A 6,988-nucleotide genomic window follows, 5' to 3' on the forward strand; every position below is an offset into this window, starting at 1 on the left:
TCATGCAAATTCTCATTACTGCAATGCAAAAAGCATTATTATACGAGTCATCATTATACTATTAGTTTTGTTATTGACATTATTACTTACTGTAATAATATCCAAAATAAAAAGTGGAAATAGCTTTAATACGATAATGTTTATGTTAACGACAAATGCTATAATGATGTATACATACCTTTAATTTTCATAGTAATGAGGATGAGATTTTTATTTGTTAATGAGAATTTGGGACAAAAATGTCCTTAATTGTCATGAAAAATGTAAAAAAAAAAAATGTAAAAATTGTAATGGTCTTAAAATAGTCTATCGCTCCAGCGGATCGTCTGCCATCTGTCTGTCTGAACTCAAATTAGTGCTCAGGGACAGAGCAGCTTTTCAATTAAACACTGATCAGATGATCACAGCGGAAGGTCACTATAATCAACATTCAAGGGCACAATTCTGTTCACTTCTACATCTTCCATTCATTTTGTTTTTTTTTAATACTGTAAAACTGAACTGTTAAACTAACTGGAGAGTGCGCACATCATTCTGAGACGGGACCCAGTGAGATCATGGATGTGTTTGGAAAAGCCTACTAACATACTCCTCACACTGTTTTTGCAGTATGCACACTGTTTTTTTCTCTACTACATTTATTAAATACACAGTATGCAACAAAGCAATACCTTAGCAAATGCATATCAATGCATTAAAATCAATATTATACACTGTGAGGAATGCTTTTTTGAAGTTAATAAAAAACCTAAGCTAAGTAAATAAAACTAAGATTATTGTAGTACATTTTACAATAAAATACAATTTCAGTTTTTCTACTTCCAATTTTCATGTTTAATTCAGTGTGTTACTTTCCGTTTCTTTGTAATTATTTGTGAAATTTACACTCTACACCTAATTTCTCTAGTGTAGTTAATTAAAAATAAAACAATAAAAAAGAAATTTTTACTTTAAATAAAATAAATATTAACTGAATAAAATAAAATACTTTTCGCAACATTTCAACTTCATATAGGCCTACTAAAATAATTAAAAATAAAATAAAAATTTATAAAAACTATATAGACATATTTTAATATATATATATATATATAGACAAATGATAAAAACATAAAAAATTACTAAAACTTTAACTAAAATTAAAATGAAACCTATATAAACCACTATATAAAATTAAATACTAATTCCCAAAAGTAATGGAAACTATAATATTATCTCAATTATACAAAAATAACACTGATTCATACAGAACGACTTAGCAACCACATAGCAACACCCACCTTTTGCATTGGTTCCACTCACATTTTCATAAAATATACTACTACTTTTACTACTATGCTGGGGGAAAAAATCGGTGTTGGTTTACTTGGAATTACTTTTCACTGCTAGTAAATTTCACAAATAATTACAAAGAAACAGCTAGTAACACATTGAATTAAACATGAAATTTTGAGGTCGAAAGACTGAAATATACATACTCCAATAATGTTTATTTACAACTTTGAAAAATCATTTTCAGTGTGTTTGAAAATGTGTCATTGCATACTGTCACAGATTGACATTTGACAAAAAAAATAATAATAATAAACAGTACACTAAAAAATGCTGGGTTAAATATAACCCAGCACTGGGTTAAAAAGGGACAAACCCAGCTATTGGGTTGTTTTGACCCAGCGGTTGGGATGTTTTGAACCTTCCTAGCCGTGCGCAGCTGATCCACGCAGTGGCACATGCAATTTTTAGTCTGGATGTTTCTAAACCTGTGGTTCATACATACTGTACAAACATGAATTCTCATGCTCTATTTTCATTTTTATTCTATTTATTGCCAAAAAAAAGAGAAAACTAGTTCTTCTTTCATAGCTTGCCCTGCCTATAGTTCTTTCAATCACATTTGTGCATGCTAATTGCTAGAGACGTAGAGAGACGTTTTTGTAGGAAAAGACATAGAAAACATAAAAATGCACTGTTTTTGGTTTTGATTTTCAACCAGTACCTCCTTGGGTAACAGTCAAAGCTTCAAGGTGAATAGCGGAGGTCACGCTTTATCGTTTTTAAGCGTGCTATCATGCAGTAAGGATATCATGGAAACCTAGCGCTTCGTTTGGACTCGCTGGACATGCTCTTCAGAGTCTGGGCTATTTTGGGTGTATGTTTTACAAACTGTGTTTTTTATTCATACGATGTTACTACCTGAACTAAGCCATGTCCTCTTCCTTCATACTCCCCATATACTGCCATAGTCCTCTGCTAGAGCCAACGCTGCATACAGTATCCAAACATACAAACCTCAAGCTTTCCATCCATGTTTGCTTTTCTTTCCCGCGTTTTTGATAGAATGATATGTTCCAGCCAATACTCTGAATGTTTTGTACAGAAGAAAATGGTTTAGGATGTTATAGATTAATCTACTGGTATGATATTCCTATGAATGGTTCTCTTTATATATGTCAAGGTAATGAATGCAAAGGGACGGGCTCATGAAATCTGTATTTGCTGGGAATATTGATAGCACAGAACGCTTCTTTCAGGTACAATGGGGAGTCGCGCAAAAGCTCCCGGCGTTTTCTGTCGCGACTGATCCGGGATCAGCTCTACAGATGAGCTGGAAACCAACACTGGATCGGCGACAGAAAACAACTCGGGTCGGCTTAGCTATGGACGATTGTGTATCTTAGGGTTTCTTAGCACAATATACAAACAGATGTAAGCTAGATAATGAATCTATGTTTAAATGCTATTTAGGGAAGTGTGGGACACGACCAGATGTTCCCGTAACGTCTGTACGATGAGTTTTAAGCCCTTCTCTGGAGGTGTAAAGGAGCAAACCTTCCTTTTCGTTTCATTTTTGAAGAACAAGAGACCAGTTTTGTCCCATTATCTTCCCTCTTGAATTTGCTGCTTTGACAATTAAATGTGTAAAAGGTTTTAATTACGGTGATCTATTTATTGTTTCGGTCATTAATTTATTTGATTATTTGTATTATTAGAATTGAATCATTTGCATTGGTTTATTTATATATTTATGTATGAACTTTTAAGTTTATCATTTCTGACATAATATGTATAAATGATGCTTATTGGGGCTTTTTCTGTCTTTCTTCTTTTATCAATTTTACAATAAAAATGATAAATGCATACCAGCTCTCTCGGATCATTGTGTTGATGCAGTCGCCATGGAATCTTAATAAAAGATTGGAATGAATTCTGTTTGAAAATTAAAATAAATAAATAAAGAGGGGGGAAATAAAAGATACAAAAACTTTTCACACTTTACATAGATTTAACACAACATTTAAAATTATAATAAAACATTTTTTTTCATCAGGATGTCAGACAATTTGCATGCACACAATAATCAAAATTAAATTTAATACAGTGTGAATATATATCAAAATCTAATTCTGCCTTAAATGTAAGGCTTTAAATATTTGTTTTTTTTTCTATATATTTTTGGTCTCTTCTGTTCAACCCCATATTTTACACTCTTACAAATGTAGTTCATTCTTACCAACATCGTATTTCAGGAAGTGGCATCATTAAAGTTTTTTTTTGACCACATGGACATTAAACAAGTTTGGTTCTCTTAGTGTTAATTAAAAAAAAAAAAAAAGATAAAGCCATTTTAGTAATATTATACCAGGACTATTGGTATAATAAAAAACTATTTTTTTTTAAAGAATAAGAGTTATATATATATATATATATATATATTGTTACTTAAAACATTTATATATATTGTTACTTAAAATAAACCTTAATATTAATTTTTTAATTCCCTTAAACTGAACTTTTAAAACTTTTTTTATAAACTTTTTTTAGTTTAAGTACTAAAATAACTAAAACTAAATCAAATTAAACTAATAAATAAAATTAATAAATGCTAGGCTATATAGACATAAAATGGCAAAAACACAACAAAATTACTAAAGCCACTACATCTTTAAAATATTGACAAAAACTAGTATATCATTGACAATAAAATAACACCATTTTATACTGGCCTTTAACTATAACATTAACTCCATAATAAAATATTTTGAATGTAACAGTTTAAATGGTTGTTGCACAAAACATGCTTTTAAAAAGATTTGTTACAATGTGTGTTTATGATTACATTTGTATCCACCTTCGTTGTGTGGAAAACAGCAGCTTGGATATTACAAAATATCTTTTATGTTCCACAGAAAAAAAGAAAATCATATGGGTTTGGAAGAACATGGGGGTGAGTTAAAGATGTCAGACTTTTGATTTTAGGTAAACTAGAGAAAGATTTAGTTAGAGAACTCATCACAGAGAACAAAGTTACTTCTCCACTTTTAGGGAATGAAATAAAGTTTCCTTTCCTTTGAATGTGGCCGATATCAAAAGACAGTGACTCAGTGGCTGCTTAAATAAATTTCCAATTATAATGAAGGGACTGATGTGGTGGATGACTGAAGGCATCAGTTCATCTTTATTACCGTCAGTTAATGAGAATCAATCTCGCTCTCGTCTCATCTGAACTCTCTCAGGGTCACAGATTATGAATTAGAATTCTCATAATGAATTGTCTTAATGTGACCGTCTGTTATGAGCTTTTCTTGGCAGAAGGTGAAAGTCTGAGTTAAAAGTTTGAGGGCAGCCAGCGGCCTGTGAGCGATATGAGAGGAAATACGACTGGAGAGCGATAAACGGAAGGATTGATTGTGTTGAAGCGTGAAGGACAAGCATCGCGTCTGCTGCATCCTTATAAATCCTGTCTGTGGAGTACAAAAACACATCTGAGGTTCAAGAAGTTTGACTCCACGACTGAAAATCCAACAGACCACACTGTATCAAGGTAAACTAGCATTGAAGAGCACATTCACATGCAGGTATTTGTCAAAATACACAACACATACTCCCGTTTTGAGAGTAAACACTGTTTAGCATAAACCTAATGAGTGATAAATGTTAAAAAAAAGTTGGTTTTATACTTTATTATACAGGGTTGCAAACTCTGACGCATTTGGCGTGAGACACAACAATACGACGCAAAATCAGGGATGCAAGCTTGCGAAATTCTTCAGTGTTTTTGTGACCAAAACTTTTTATTTACAACGTGTTTTTGCAGCGTTGAGTACTGTAGCAAATCACAATCAGCTCTGAAAGCAATGGCCTTAGTGTTTCAGGAATGACAAACGCAAGTGTAAAAAACTACGCAAGTCATTGCTATGATTGACAGTGATAACGGAACAAAACAAGCCGATGTCAAAAACTGAGCTGTGCATTAAGCGATTCAGAGTAACAAATCTACAGCAGTAACAAGTCGGTGTCTGCTGAATATATTTAGCAGCCTCTACAGTTAAAGGGGTCATATGATGCGAGTTCTATTTTTCCTTTTCTTTAGTGTGTTATGTAGCTATTTGTGCATGTATAAGATCTGCAGAGTTACAAAGCTCAAATGAATCAGCGACTGTAAGTATGTTTTCTTAATATTTTAAGTATTTGCTATTGACTGTTCAAATGCGGAGTGTTGCACTGTGTAGAGTATCGCGTCGTGTGTGTGTGCGTGAGAGAGAGAGACAGGGTCACATCACAGTGGAGTCAGCTTTCTTAATCATGGCTTTTGTACTGCGACTGTGCTTGTCAGAAGGAGGGGCTTTGTAGAAAATTACGCGTTTGAGAGAGGTGGGGCATAGAGGACCTACAATAATGTACAGTATTTGAAAAATAATGTGTTTTTTGAACATTAAAGCATGTCAACATATTATGTTACACCAAATACACAAAACAATGATCTTTAAAATAGCATCATATGACCCCTTTAAATAAAATACTTAATGCATTATTATTTAATTATTATACCATTAATAGTTAACGTATTTTACTTATTTATTCATATTTCAGTACAGTAAAAGTACAAACATTTGGTATAATAGTCATTTTAAAATAAGTCCAAAAGCAAGACATGATAAAAGCCATCTACTGGTTATAATGGTAATTTCATGTCATTTTCATCTTAAAAGTCTTTGTTTTCCACCAGGAGACACATTTTTGGCACTTTTTTTTTTCATTTTCATGAATGAAAAGTGAATCTTTAAAGTGAATTTTACTGCACAACTGTACAGTTAAAAAAATAGGCTTTAAAATATTTTTAAGTGTTTAAAAAATGTGCACCATAGGCCATTATCGTGTGTTAGTTTTCCACCAGGAGACACATTTTTGGCACTTTTTTTTTCATTTTCATGAATGAAAAGTTAATCTTTAAAGTGAATTTTACTGCACAACTGTACAGTTAAAAAAATAGGCTTTAAAATATTTTTAAGTGTTTAAAAAATGTGCACCATAGGCCATTATCGTGTGTTATAAAATGTATGCAAGGAATTATATTTTATACAAGTAACTTCAACAAAATCTTAATAAAGTGTACTTTAAATTGACAGTAGCATGTTGTTGTTGAGACAAAATCTCACTCCAGCCAGGCAACCAAAGTTGGCAACCCTGATTAAGAGCGTTTCATGAGTTTAGTTTGTCGAAGCACATGGTTAGCATGGCAACTAGCATGCTAGGATGTTGAATATGGCCATGTAATTTGAAGCAATAAGAGTTTATAATGCTAAGTTCAAAGTTATATGCTATCTTAATCCTGCATATTCAGTGAATTTAACCCCTTCTTTGCCTGTTAATTGTGCCTAATGAATCCAATATGTCTTTAGTGAATGTAAGCTATGAGACACGATGGATTGAGTCACTTGAGAAAATTTGTTATTTGCTTATTCAACTATTTCTTTAATTCATCTATTTCTTTTTATTTAAATTGCTTCATGTCTCTGAATTACCATGTTTATACATTGCCTTTACTAAATGTCTAATATTTGTAAAATATGTTGTAATAATTTTGTCTTGTAACGCAAGTTGCTGTTAATTTATATATTGATTTATTCAAGGTAAACCACCATTAAGGAAGCACATCAGTGTTGTTTTTTCTCAGGTATTTGTAAAAAAAAAAAAAAAAAAAACAAAC

Source organism: Sinocyclocheilus anshuiensis, unplaced genomic scaffold (genome assembly GCF_001515605.1).
Source record: "Sinocyclocheilus anshuiensis isolate Anshui unplaced genomic scaffold, SAMN03320099.WGS_v1.1 scaffold1325, whole genome shotgun sequence".
Lineage (NCBI taxonomy): Eukaryota > Metazoa > Chordata > Actinopteri > Cypriniformes > Cyprinidae > Sinocyclocheilus > Sinocyclocheilus anshuiensis.